Source organism: Henckelia pumila, chromosome 3 (genome assembly GCF_033568475.1).
Source record: "Henckelia pumila isolate YLH828 chromosome 3, ASM3356847v2, whole genome shotgun sequence".
NCBI classification, from domain to species: Eukaryota; Viridiplantae; Streptophyta; class Magnoliopsida; order Lamiales; family Gesneriaceae; genus Henckelia; species Henckelia pumila.
Window position 1 is genome coordinate 16,053,940 of NC_133122.1, and position 15,695 is coordinate 16,069,634.

A 15,695-nucleotide genomic window follows, 5' to 3' on the forward strand; every position below is an offset into this window, starting at 1 on the left:
CATGTTTCTTGGACTGCTTCCTGGATCCATTTTGGTAACTGTGATATCTCCGGGAAGCTTGGTGATGTTGTATAAACTGAGGCCAAAGCCCCAAATTCATACCAGAGTTTTACATCTTTAGGATTGACATTGTTTTTTAGCCAAACCCTTGGATATATTCCTGCAACATCAACCCTGCAAGTGTTCGGGTTGATTTCACTCCTTGTATTCAATTTCTCCCACCTTTGTTGATAAACCTGGAATGGAGAAATAATAGATGAATTAGTATCAATCTTAGATTTGCCCTTGTCAGTATTGGGACTAAGATTGATCTCTTCCTCTTTTACCCCAGAGGCGGAGGGTTGACTTGATGAGTTATCCTCATCAGTTGTTGCTTCATCCAGATCATCAAAGGCTGATGATAAATTAGCACTTGTTTCTTGATTTTTGGATTCCTCAACATCTTGTTTCACAACCGGTGGTTGTATTTCTTGTTCTCATAAAACCAATGGTTTTAGCATATCTTGTTTATGAGAAACCAATGATTTCTCTATAGCCTTCACAATTGGCCCTTGAATAGCAGCTCATAGTTGTGTTTGAGCTTGCATACATCCTGTAATTCGATTAGATACTTTGATCTGATCAGCTTGTTGTAACCTGCCGGCCATTTCAGCATTAATGGCTAACTGGTTGAACTCGTTTTGAAGCAACCCAAGGTGTTCCCTGAGATGCCTTTGCATTTTCATGATGGAATCCACGTCACTGCCTTCCATCTCTTGTTAAGAAATCTGCAAAAATATTTCCATGAGATTTAATAATAACAATATCAAAAATATAATTTTGACATAATGATTGCCATCTTAATAACCTAGCTTTCTCAGGTTTAGATTCAATCTTATTTTTTAGAAAAGCTTTTACCTGGGTGTTATCAACCTTCAGAGTGATTTTTTTAGCAAGTAAAAATAATGGCCATTTTTCAAAAGCTCTTTTAACTGCATAAAATTCCTTATCGTTGATATGTCATCTAATGGCCTCAGATTCTGAAAAAAGACCACTACCGTATCTGCATGGTATTTTCCCATATGGAGTAATCTTGGTAAGGACTGCTGCCCACCAATCGTCACTGGCATCCGTAAATAATATCAGATCATCTTCATCTACGGGTATAACAATTTTTGGGAGATTCTTACATATCTCTTTTAATTGGTTTACCCCTTTAGTATGGTCATCGGTCCATATAAACCTAGTATCCTTTTTTAACAAAGGACTGAACACCTTTCTGTACATTGCTAGATTGTTAATGAACATCCCTGCAAAATTAACTACTCCAAGAAAACTCTGGAGTTGTTTTACATCTTTGAGTTTATCTGGAAAATTCTTTACCTTTTTCACAATATGGGGTTGTAGAATTATTCCAGTTTCATCAATCTCAATACCGAGGAATTCAATTTTCCTTGTTGCTATGACTGCTTTCTTTTCAGATTAAACCAGTCCTTCTTGTTTACAAATTTTAGAGAAAATCTCTAAGTGTTTAACGTGTTCGTTTATATTTTTTGATGCTATAAGAATATCATCAATATAAACAAACATAAAGTTGAAATAATCTTTAAAAAGGTTATTCATCTTTCTTTGAAATATTTGGGGTGCATTAGCTAATTCCATTGGCATAACTTCCCAAATATAGTGTCCTTGTGGAGTAGAGAAGGCTGTGAATTTCTTACTTCCTTCTTCCATTCGAATCTGGTAAAATCCAGACTTACAATCAAATTTTGAGAACACTCTAGCATTTCGTACACAGCTAATTAGGTGTTCTCTACTTGGTATGAAGTACCCATCAAACTCCAGGATTTTATTAATATCTTGGTAGTTAATAACTAGCCTGGGTTTCCCTCTTTTTATTTCACCATGATTTCTAACCAGAAAACCTGGGCTGCTATATGGTGAAACTCCTTCTTTGATTAAACCTGTGGGGACCTCGAGTTGCTAATCTCATCTTAGGGCAAATAATGATTAATAACACAATTAATCAAGTATTAAAATAAATTAATACTCAAACCAAATAAAAAAAAATTTAAAACCAGCACCTCGCTCGATCGGTTAAATCCTACCGATCGAGCGAGAAGGAAATTTCTCTTCTCGGGTTTGAGCATATTTTGGTCTCGCTCAATCGGTCAAAACCTGCCGATCGAGCGAGCAAGAAAAATCAAGTTTCTGCTTAAGGAAAACAGGCCTCGCTCGATCGGTCAAATCTTGCCGATCGAGCGGCCTCTCTGCCCAGAAAATCTGTAAAATTGTTTTGCTGTCAAAGCTGAATTCCAATCCCATAATTTATGCAACATCAACTCAAAACATGATTTATTAGTTCCAAATCAAGCACATAAACATAAACAACCTCTCAAGCATCTATACATGCATTTGTTACATCAAACAAATCACTAAATAACGATAGACGACATAAACTATCTCAAGTTTCATACATGCATTCCAAAACCAACAAGTTCTAAGGTTTGATGCTTCTAGATCTCAAGACTTCATCTACAACCCGAGTTCTCACTTGCTAGACTCTCTCTCCCAGCTGTCAATGAATTCGATGACCAGCTTCTGCCCTATCTGTTGTCATGACATATACAAAACAAGACAACAGCCGGATAAACTCCGGTGAGATAACAATCTCAGTATAATCAACATATAGAAAACGTTAAATAAATCATAAACGACTCTATTTAAACTCGACTTAACAAATAAATTAGTTAACGCTTCTATTGATCAATCGAGAATTGATTCATATATCTTCATTGCCATCAAGATTCGTAACCGATCTTGATATGGATATCCATCTATCGAAGCCATTCTGGGCTAGAAAATAAGGTTAACAACAACCTTGACATAGAATCAATTCATTATAGCATCATATCAACTCAAATTCAAAGATCCACTACCTGAGATGGATCGACAACATCAAACATAAATCAAAACATATCAAGTATGTGGTTTTTGCAGGCCAACTCAAGAATAGTCGTTCTTGAGTTTCAAAGTCCCTAACTTGCGATGTCGTCATTATACCTTCGAATATCTCGGTTCTGAATTCTTCAATCTGAAATATAACAATCAAAATACTCATATCTAACTTCATTCAAGCTTATTATATCAAAAACGAATCAAAACCATCAATAGATCGTCAATCAATCTCATTTCAAACCTCAACTTCTTCTTATTCGATTCAACTCGGCGTCTTGTATGGTTAGCCTTCAAACTCAATTGAAACGGAAGAATAAAAATGCTATAACATTCATAACATCTAGATAAAGACTTCAACTCAGGTAGAGGCTATCAAAACAGTCTAAAAACTCGCTTCAACGGCGTAGCGATTGAAAATCGGTAACCGACGAAATATCGAAATCATTTCTAATCATTCAATCATTCGGTCAATATATATCAGCTGAATTCATCACCCCAAACCTCATATCAGCTGCTATAATTTTCAATATACATGCTAGAAATCATAACCAATATATTCAACTATCCAACTTCGATCCGATATAGCATAAACAATCGATAGAATGCTAAGAACTTGACAAAAGCATGAAATCTGATCTCTGCTCAATAACTGATTTCGAAATCCATATAAAACAACACAAAACTTACACGAGATCGAAGCCCTCGTCGTAAGGATTCCAGAGCAATTTACGGAATCGAAATCAGATATCCGGAGCAAAAGTTATAAAGATTTGAAGATCATGAATTCAAAGAAAATTGAAGAACCCGACTCCTCTGTTTCTGAATTCTGAATTGTCTATATACAATACACGTTTCAAGCTGATAATATATATATATTAAATTGGATAACTTCAATACAAATTGCAATTTAATCCCTCAAACTTCATAAATTGCAATTCAGTCCTCAACCCTCTTTTTAATTCAATTTCAATCCTAAATAATTTAAGAATATTAGAATTTAAATCAAAACTCTAAATATTTTCAAATTAAATATACTCGGATTAAAACTAAATTATCTCGGATTATATTAAATAATCCTGGATTAAATAAAATAATCCCGGGCCTTACAAAACCAAGGTCCAAATGTTCCTTGATAATCATTCTCATATCCCTTTGATCTGTTATGTTCATCGGGATAGGCTTATATCTGACGAATTCATACTCTTTGCCTTCCTTTAGAGTAAGACTGAATTTGAGTTGATTTCTATCCCACCATGCCAAAGGATGCTCATTGTAACTTTCTTTGAGCCTCTTTTTGACATCTTCAAGGGATACTATATTTTCTAACTCTATATCTCTGTGATTTAGAGTTACCTTGAGAAGCTCCATATCCTCTGTTTGGAGTTCTTGTTCTGTTGTTATTTTTAACATGGTTTCTCCAAACCTTCTTGGATATTTCATTTTTGGGTGAAAAAGTTGTCCTTTATCACCACGCTGGCTGCGAAATGTTATCGGAAATTGTCGATAAAAATCAACCTTGAGTCTTTGAACGATAATTTTATGATCACAAATTGTAGTGAACATAAGTCTTCTTGACTCATTGTCTTGTGTATACTTCTTAAACATTTGTAAGAAGTTATTTTCTAACAGGATATCAGCTCCTGTATCATGAAAATAGATTGGTGGTGTTTTTACCTTGTACCAAGGTGTTTGACCTGCACCTCCCATAAGGATCTCTGCTTGTTTTATTCCTTTGCAAATAATTAAAATTCTTCGAGAGAAATCTCATCCAGCAATTTTTGGCAATTCCTCTTCACATTCTTCAGGGAAGACTCCTCTTTTTGCTGTACAAATTCCTGCTCCCGAGTCAATATAAGCTGCAAAATACTCAGCCTTATATTGTTCATATAGCATCCCTATCGGAATGTATATGGAGAAATGACTTGTTGTCATTTTTAAATGGGATTACTAAGTGTGTGAGGGCCCGTTCCTGATTAATATTTAATGATCATGCAATCAGGATTAATTAATGTAAACAGCGAAAACGAGTTAAAATTTTGCTTTCGGGCCTACCGAAAATTCGGCATGACCTCCCCGTAAATCGAACATACCAGGGAAAATAAAAAAAACTCAAACAACAATACAATACTCGAAAATAGTGTCCAATTCGACAACAAACAAACCTACAGCCGCACTGGCCAGGACTAAACACATGCAAGCCGGCAAGGCTAAACACATCAACAAGCAAATTCCAACGTCGCAAAAATATCAATACAGATACACGGGGCATCTCTGCGGCAAATAAAAGACTCCAATAATAATATATAATAACTGGAAACTCACAACGACTCAATACCCTCCCTGGGCTCCACTGGCAGATGTACCACCAGAGGCAACAGAACCACCTGTATTACCTGCCATGGCAATAACAACAAAACCACAGCAGTCCCGAGGGACAGGGGTCAAACCCCAGTACGAAGATCAAATAAATTACATCAAAATAAATGATATGTAAAACAACTAATGAAATTCAAGTGAATGGTACCAAGGAACATCGGATATCAAAATCTGGATCCAAAGAACAATAGCTAATATGTAGCCACCTGTGTTAGGGGACAGTTCAAACACTGCGCGGCCCTGCATCAGTACGCGTCAAGGGGGACAGTCTGCAGAACTGCGCGGCCCTTACGCTAGCATCAGATTTCTAGACAACTCATTAAAAAGTGGATAACAATCTCAGGAATAAGAGAATAATGGCTCAATATGAATGCAATGCATCATTCATCACAATCATCATATGAAACATATAAACTAGCCAATACCTCAAATAGCAATTAGACATTTTACATATCCTCATAAAGGCTGTAAGATAGCGATCAATCCATACCTTAATTGCCAAATAATTACCAAAGTAATTCTTACAAACTTGGTGCAATCCTAATTACTCCAAACCTGAGGCAATTACCATTTTCATCAATTCTAACATATATTTCAACTTCCAAACAATTTAAATATTCAATCCTAGGGTAAAAAATATCCAAATTAATATTCTGAAAAATTCCGATAAATTCCCAAAAATTCCAGAATTATTATATATTAATTCTAAGGTATTCCAAGACCCAAACATTCAATAAATCAACACAATAATTCGAAAATCCCTAATATACACATACTGAATTTTTGAAATAAATTCCAGAAAAATAGGGAATTCGATCTATACCTCAAATCGGATCAAATATAGCACCTACAACCAACAAATAATCATATATCAATTATTTGGATTTGAATTCAACCAAAAATTCCCAAATTCAAAACCTAACTCGAAATATACCTCAAGACTTCGAATTAAAGGTCTAAACGACTGGAATAATACTCCTCCTAACCACGGCGGCGATCGGCAGCAGCAGGGGCGGCGATCGGCAGCGTCGATCGAAAATTGGGTTTTCAAAAAGTGTAAGAAAAGCTTACAAAATTGGTATCAAAAGAAAGCTCTCGTCGCGAGGATTCCGGAACTACGCTCGGAATAATTTTTGGAGCAACGACGGAGGAGATATCGCCGGTCAAAGGCAACGAAAATGAAAAGAAAAGAAGAAGGAAGAGGAGAACAGAGTGCACGGCTGAGAGAGAGGATTGTGAGGAGAGAGAAATGATTTTATGCGTGTATGTATATCCATGTGTGTATTTCTTTAATTGAGTCTAAAACTTGACCCGGTTAAATTAATTCCAACTCCTGTGTGCCATAAAAATTTAAATATGTATTTTAATACAGTCTATACACCGATATTTTTTAATACATATTTTTAACATACAATTTAATTATCTGGCTTAATTATTTTAATTCACCACTTTAAAATAATTATTATCAAATTTAGCCAAATAATAAGGTAATTAGCATCGGATCCTTACAATTCTCCCCCACTAAAAGAAGATTTCGTCCTCGAAATCGAACACACACATAATACAACATACAATGTGGTTTAAACATCTACTACTGATAATACATAGGATAATCAGAGTACATGGAAAAATTAACTGCATTCTCAAACAAGTGAGGCCATTCTTTATGCATCTTTGCCTGGATTTCCCATGTAGCCTCTTCTGTCCCATGTCTACTCCACTGAACCATAACCAAAGGAATGGTCTTGTTCCGGAGTTGCTTCTCTCTACGATCAAGAATCTTCACTGGGTACTCGGCATAGCTAAGGGAACTATCCAACTCTACCTCATCGGCCCTCAAGAGATGAGATGGATCTGGCTCATACTTCCGCAACATCGACACATGAAACACATCATGTATCGCAGACAAACTCTGCGGCAAGTCCAAACGATAAGCCAAAATACCAATCTTCTCAACAATCACATACGGACCAATATAACGAGGAGCTAGCTTCCCTTTACACCCAAATCTCATAGTACCACGAAACGGTGAAACTTTCAGGAAAACATAATCACCAACCTGAAATTCTAAAGGTCTACGCCTCTTGTTTGCATAACTAGCTTGGCGATCTTGGGCTGCTTTCATTCTTTTACTGATCAAGACAACCTTGTCCTTCATCTCCTGAACGAATTCAGGCATAGCCAATCTCCGTTCTCCTACTTCTTCCCAGCAAGTTGGAGATCTGCACTTTCTTCCATACAAGGCTTCAAAAGGAGTCATTCCAATCGAAGTATGGAAACTGTTATTATAGGAGAATTCAACCAAAGATAACGATTCTTGCCAACTGCCACTGAAATCCATCACCACAGCTCTCAACATGTCTTCCAATGTTTGGATGGTTCTCTCTGACTGACCATCTGTCTGTGGGTGATAGGCAGTGCTCATCGCTAACTTTGAACCCAAGGCTGATTAAAGACTAGCCCAAAATTTAGAAGTAAATCTTGGATCACGATCAGATACTATGGTTACTGGCACACCATGCAATCTCACCACATTATCAATGTACAACTTAGCCATTTTCTTATAAGGGCAAGTACGATCATATGGAATAAAATGGGCTGATTTCGACAATCTATCAACAATCACCCAAATAGCATCACAACCATGAACAGATCGAGGTAGGTGTGTCACGAAATCCATAGCAATGTGCTCCCAATTCCACTGTGGCACTTTCAGACTGTGTAACATACCACCAGGTCTCATCCTCTCAGCTTTAACCTGTTGGCAAGTCAAACATCTCGCTACAAAGTCTGAAATTTCCTTTTTCATGCCTTCCCACCAAAACTGGGATCACAAAGCATGATACATCTTCCTATTACCTGGGTGAACACTGTGTCGACTACAATGTGCTTCTCGCAAGATAGCTTCTTTCAAGTCTATCAAATTTGGAACCACAAGTCTTCCTTTAAAACGCAAAATTCCATCTGAAGTGACATCAAACTTATCTGACTGTCCTGTTTGAGACAATTCTTTCAAATTCTGAATATAAGGATCATTACTTTGCGCTGTTTTGATGTCAGAAACTATCTGTGGTTCAACTTGAATAGATGAAACTAAAAAGTAGTCACCACTAGGTTGGTAAGTCCAACCTGAAGTCCCCAAGTGCTCATGGACTTTAAAGATTGTAAGAGATGTTAACATTGCATTCTGAACTTTTCGGCTAAGAGCATCTGCAACTAGATTCATCTTACCGGGTTGATACTGAATATCACAATCAAAGTCCTTAAGTAATTCCATCCAATGACGTTGTCTCATGTTCAGATCAGATTGTGTGAAAATATACTTAAGACTTTTGTGATCAGAATATATCACAAACTGTTCTCCGTACAGATAATGACGCCATATTTTCAATGCAAATAAAATGACACCCAACTCTAAATCATGAACTGGATATCGAGTTTCATGAGGCTTCAACTGACGTGATGCATAAGCAATAACTCGCTCATGCTGCATCAAAACACATCCAAGTCCATTTAGAGAAGCATCTGTACAGACGACAAACCCACCTGAGCCCGAAGGTAAAGCTAAAACAGGGGCTGTGGTTAACTTTTCTTTCAAAGTCTGAAAACTAGTTTCACACTCTCTAGTCCAAACAAAACGTCGATCTTTCTGTGTCAGTTGTGTCATAGGCTTCGCTATTTTAGAAAATCCTTCGATAAATCGCCTATAATATCCAGCCAATCCCAAGAAACTACGAATCTCATAAACATTCCTGGGTGTTGTCCAATTAAGGACGACATCAATCTTACTGGGATCAACAGACACTCCTTGAGCTGATATTACATGTCCCAAAAATACAACTCTGTCTAACCAGAACTCACACTTTGAAAACTTGGTGTACAGCTGTGCAGTTCTGAGAGTTTGAAGAACTAGCCTCAAATGATCTCGATGCTCCTTCAATGATTTTGAATAGATCTGAATGTCATCAATGAAAACGATAACAAATCTGTCTATAAACTCTCGAAATATACGGTTCATCAGATCCATAAAAACCGTTGGAGCATTCGTTAACCCAAATGGCATGACGAGGAATTCATAGTGACCATATCGTGTCCGAAATGCTGTCTTTGGAATATCTTCTTCACGGACTCGAAGCTGATGGTAACCAGAACGAGATCAATTTTTGAGTACACAGACGTACCTTGAAACTGATCAAACAGATCGTCAATGCGTGGTAATGGGTATTTATTCTTCACTGTGATCTAATTTAACTGACGGTAATCAATGCACATCCTCATCGATCCATCTTTCTTTTTCACAAACAGTATAAGAGCTCCCCAAGGCGACATACTCGGCCTGATGTAACCTTTCTCCAGAAGATCCTGCAACTGTTCTTTTAATTCTTTCAATTCTGCTGGAGCTATTCGATAAGGTTCTTTGGAAACTGGATTTGCTCCTGGCATCAAATCAATACTAAAATCTATTTCCCTTTTAGGCGGAAAGCCTGGAATCTCTTCGGGAAATACGTCAGGAAATTCCTCAACCACTGGAATATCTGAAACCTTCAATCCCTTGTCTTGAGTAGCATCTGCTGCATAGATCAAATACCCTTCATTCCCAGCAGACAATAACCCAAACATCTGCATGGCTGACACTAAAGGAATACGGGATCGAGAATCATCACCATAAAAATTCCATTTGCCACCAACATACGGTCGGAATCTTACTACTCCATGAAAACATTCAACTGTAGCTCGATAGTTGGTCAAAGTATCCATTCCGATAATACAATCAAAATCAGACATAGACAACTTAATCAAGTTGGTTATCATAATGCTTTCATCGAAATGGATTACACAGTTTATCACTATCTCACGCGACCTCAAATACACACCGGCAGGGGTAGACACAGACACTGGATCAATCAACAAGGTAGTAGCAATCTCATGCTCAAAAATAAATGCAGTAGATAGAAATGAATGAGATGCTCCTGTGTCTATCAATATACGAGCAGGATGATCAAAGATAAAACATATACCTGCTATAACCCCTCTAGGTGCATCCTGAGCCTGGTCGTGAGTCAATGCATGAACTCTAGCCTGCTGAGGCCCTGGGAACTGCTACTGAGGAGGACCTCTCGGCTGGGAGAAACTGGGTTGCGGCGTAAACTGAGGAGTGAAAGGTCTAGGAGCTGGAGCTCGAGGAAACTGGCTAAACTGAGAAGACTGATGCTGCTGTCCTCCCCCACTAGGAAAAACCTTTGCATAATGTCCTGGTTGGCCACAAGTACGACAGACTCCCTGAACTCCTACGCAATGATTGGATGAATGCCTTCCTCCACACTTATTGCAAGACTCTCTAGGAACCCATGAAGATCCCCCACCACGAGAACTATCAGAACTAGAGGAAGTGCTAAATGACTTTTTCTTGAATTGTTTTCCCTTAGGCTTAAATCTCTGCGGCCTAGGTTGCTGAAATGATTGCTGGGGTGAAAAAGAGGTGTTTGCTGAAAATGGTGCACTGCCAGAGGGTGCTTGCATAGTATACTGCGGTTGACCCCTTCTTAACCCTGCTTCCTGTCTGATGGCTTTGTCAACCGCATCAGCATAATCAACTGGGTTGCTGGCCAAGACCAAGGAGTAAAGATTCTGATTTAGTCCTTCCATAAACTTTTCAAGTTTAGCCCCATCTTTAGAAGCAATGTGTGGCACATAAGTAAACAATGAAGACAGCTTTCTGGCATACTCTGCAGCACTCAAATCACCTTGAACCAGATTGAAGAACTCAGATGTTTTCTCTGCCACAAAAGAAGGTGGAGCATATTCTTGTCGGAACTTGGAGCAGAAAACATCCCAAGTAACAGGTTTACCAGCCTCAACCAAAGCTGTTCTCATAGCCTCCCACCAACGTTCAGCAGTATCTTTCAGTTGTAGAACCACCATTGTTACCCTTCGTTCAGAATTATAGTGCACCAACCCGAACAGGTTGTTCATGGCTCTCAACCAAGATTCAGCTTTTTCACTGCCTTCATCTCCACTGAAGGTGGGTGGATTCAATCTTTGAAATCTAGCGACCACCAACTCCATTTCATCAACTTGATTGCCCAGCTGGTCCACTTCAGCATCAATATCGTTTATTACATTTCTTGTAGGACGACCACGTCTTCCACGCAAGACTCCATCAAGACCAACCTCATTCTGACCGCCAGATTCTTGGACAACATTCTTTCCTTTTCCACCTCGAAGTCTAGGGGCCATCTAAAGAAATCCAAGGTCAAATCTTTAGGCCAAAGATAGCACAAGATGATAACATAATTCTAGGCAAACGAGCTTAACTAAAAGTCAAAGCCTAGTTAACTACTAACTCTAGAGCAAATCATTCAAGTAACAAATAACAGATAAGAACAAGTAGTCAAACAAATACGCAATCATCTTCATTCGTGCCTAGACTCAAGTGTACTAGACTCTATTTCGAGCATATCCCAGTTTATGCTCTGATACCAAATGTGAGGGCTCGTTCCTGATTAGTATTTAATGATCATGCAATCAAGATTAATTAATGTAAACAGCGAAAACGAGTTAAAATTTTGCTTTCGGGCCTACCGAAAATTCGGCATGACCTCCCCGTAAATCGGACATACCAGGGAAAATAAAAAAAACTCAAACAGCAATACAATAATCGAAAATAGTGTCCAATTCGACAACACACAAACCTATAGCCGCACTGGCCAGGACTAAACATGTAGTGACCCTGCATGGAATCACCTACTAACTGGCAACTAATAGCATGCATTAAACTTAATACAGCAAAATACTTAACAGAGTAAAAACGTGCGGAAACATAATCCATAATTTACATATCAGCTTAGTAATATAATCCAGACTTAAATCTGTAGTGATACAACCATATCGAAATTCTTAAAAGTAAACATTATACAGCTAATAAATCGTGCTGTATAAAAACTTTCAAAGCTCCTGCTCCCTAGTCCTGCCTTGAACTACCAGCTCCGTCCATCCTGCGACCTGCCCCATGGAATAGGGTGTCCAAGATAACAACTAGGACGTGAGCGCTATGCCCAGTACATAGACATGAGTAAACATATGTATATAATGCATGCTACATGATGACTGGTAAAAGATCATCTGAAAAATCATGCTCAGAACCGGCGTCATATGAGTGCTGCCACCGCACGGATCAACCTCTGGGTGCAACCACACTCGTCTAGTACACCAGAGTAGACAGACATAAATGCCCCCGCCGTCGCGGTACCCTCAGTGACAGACTATCGAGTATAGAGCTGAGCGGCTCTATAATCAGGTATAACAAGGAATAGGCTCAACGTGTATATGCACATGACATATGAGTATAGAAAATGGTAAAACATACATCATGCCATATAATAATGCCAAATAAATGCAACATATAAACATGTATACTCGCTGGCAATCTCAGTCAATGTGTACGTACCTCTAGGCTAGTTCAAGTATAATAGGATCCTAGGTTCCAAGCCTATATTCAAAAGTTCACCGTATCACTACACAAGTTCTATAAGCCTTAACTAAGCTAATAAGTACTCCCAAAACTTAAATAGATTCCCGGACCATACCTTCGTTCGTCTATAGCCCTTTGAAGTCGCTAGTCCCGGATGACTATAACCACACCTTGGTTATTCCAGAACCTCTATTATAACCGATAGGGCCCTCAAGTGTATAACTCACACTATATAACTGAAGAAAAAAACTCGGGAATTCGTAATTCAGAAATGAATCTGAGAAGCCCTATTTATAGGAAAATTTCTCGGCTAGGATCGGAACTTCCGATTTCGGGATCGGAGCTTCCGATCCAGCTCATTGCGTGCATGTCTGCCACGTCAGGATCGGAACTTTCGATATACGATCGGAGCTTCCGATCTGCTCTATGATCGATACTTGTCAAAACTCGCGACTGAGTCATCGATCATTTCTGGCAGCTGGGGATCGGAACTTCCGTTCCAGGATCGGAGCTTCCGTTCCGATCGGAGCTTACTATCCAGGATCGGAGCTTACTATCCAGGATCGGAGCTTACTATCTGGGATCGGAACTTACTATCCGGCCCAAAATGAAAAAGCCCAAATTTTACTTCTGAAGTCCAATAACACTCCGAAATTGGTTAAATACCAACCCTTAATCATGTTTAACATATTATTATCTTAAAATGGTTTCTGGGTTACTACATGTAAGAGTGGGTGCCCAGTGAGCCAACTGTGTGGCTATGGGCTTTGTTGACTCTTTGTATAAACAATCTTTTGTTTAATATTATTTACACTTTTATGGCAATGACTTTATATTACTTCATATTGTTATATTGTGATATACTATTGTTGTTTTGATAAAGACCTTGAATATACTATAGTGTATGTAAGATGTGGTAGAACATGGAGATGTCTATCATGAAATACATCTTATAGTCACTGTATATTCTAAAACCGTTCCTAGTCGATTGAGCCGTCCGATAATAAGGATAAGGATCGCTCGAGTTTGAGACTAGCATTTGCGATGCGGAGTACCACGTTTCATTGGTAGGGAACATGGAGATGTTCGAAGCATGCAAATGGATATTCATAGGATGAATAGTCGAACTACCCTATCCGGACTTTCCAAGTGGTTATCACTTATCGAGTGGATAAAGTCCGCGGTTTTGGTTGTACACCATTAGTCCTTACGACTTGAAACATCATGGAGACTCTATATGCTAGTACTGTGCTTTGACTCGTTTACCGACTCTGAGGGGGTCATCAGGTGTCGAGATTGGGTACAGTTACGACACATATAGGAGTCAATGCATTGTTGTCAAGGATTCACCACATACTTGCGAGTGTGGATATCCTATGCGATCTGAGGAGATATTAGTGTGACAAATCTCTGGCCAGAGTACTTGATGTGATTTAAGAAATGGTTTCTTAGTAGCACATGCGATGTCACTAATTTGATCTTCAAGATGTATTGCATAGTTATCGAATCTTGAGCGACTCTCGATATACCAATGGTTGTTGATTCGATCGGGATATATGGATGAAGGGACCGTACTGTACGCTAACCAAAATCTACTGGTTCTTGTAGGCACTATCAGTGATACCTAGGGAATCATGGGGCGATGTTGCTAGGCGCTTTACCATGATTCGTTGGGCAAGTCGGAAAGTGTTGTTCCGAGTCACAAGGAGTTGTGAGCCCACGGCTAGCTGTATCCCTGAACCATTGAGGGTCACACAGTGTAATGGAGTTTTAATCCCCGTTGAGATAGTTAAATTTAAAGAGTTAAATTTAATGAACTAAGGAGTTGGACTTCTTAATTAAGAGTAAGGGAGTAGGGTTTCCTAAAATGACATAGGGATGGACATTTTTGGAAACCACTGAATTCGGATTCAGGAAAATTTATTTTGACTTTAAAACGTGCAGAAATGGTTTCTGTGCACATTGGTGAAATCGTTTCATCAATCGGAGTCACGATGAATTTTATATTAATTTCTGAACGAGCGGGCTTTGCTTGTCGGGCCCCAGCTTATGACTAATGGGCCCTAAGGTGTTAGTGGCCTGCATTATAAATAAGTTATTTCAGTACAGAAATTACACACAACAGGTCATAAATTTTGAGAGCAAATTTCGAAAACCCTAGACCCTCTCAAAACCGATCGGCCGTCCCCTCCCTTTGCTCTGCCCGAGAAAATTCCGGTCTGTGATTTTGAATCGCGGTCAGGAATAACGAATCAGATTCGTGTAATCTCTTCGCAGAAAACTTCTGATAGATTTTCTAGTGCAATCTATCAGAGGGATTAAACCTCTGTTCGTGGACCTGATTGAAGGCGTTCATCGGTTCCAGGGAGAGACAACAAGAGCAGAATTGTTCTGTTGGTGTCCATTAATCTCGTTGCGAGATTTGAGGTAAAATTTATTTAATTGTTATTTAAATTTTACACACACGTAATTCAATCGATGAACGGTTGATACCCATACCATGGAAACGTTCCATGAAAAATTTTTAAACTTCCGCTGCACCGGGTATCAATCGTAATTGGTCTGGGAACTCGCCAGTTTTCCAACAGTGGTATCAGAGCCAGGTTGCTCAGATCAATCGATTGAATAATCAATTGTACAAAATTTTTGAGTCTCGGTTTATGAAACAAAATAAATATTTTTAATAAAAAAAAATTTTTTCGGGGCAAAACCCGGGCAGCGATTGGATCGCTGCCCGGTGGGGCAGCAATTGTTGCTGCCCCGGGCGGCGCACGGCGCCGCCCAAAGGGGGCGCACAGCGCCGCCCAAGGCGGCGACCGTCGCCGCCCAGGGCGGCGCACGGCGCCGCCCAGGGCAGCGCTGTGCGCTGCCCAGCGCAGCGCTGGGCGCTGCGCAGGGCAGCGCTGGGCGC

The 15,695-nt window shown here is 39.2% G+C and overlaps 1 long non-coding RNA gene across 1 annotated transcript; it reads right to left on the minus strand.

The window, feature by feature from the left end:
• Positions 1–5,169: 5,169 nt before the first annotated feature.
• Positions 5,170–6,579, minus strand: LOC140893037 (uncharacterized). The gene is made up of 4 exons (XR_012152984.1): positions 6,248–6,579; positions 6,137–6,160; positions 5,462–5,868; positions 5,170–5,330 (listed from the first exon to the last, which is right to left on the minus strand). It is a non-coding gene; the product is annotated as an uncharacterized lncRNA (long non-coding RNA).
• Between the last annotated feature and the right edge of the window lie 9,116 nt (positions 6,580–15,695).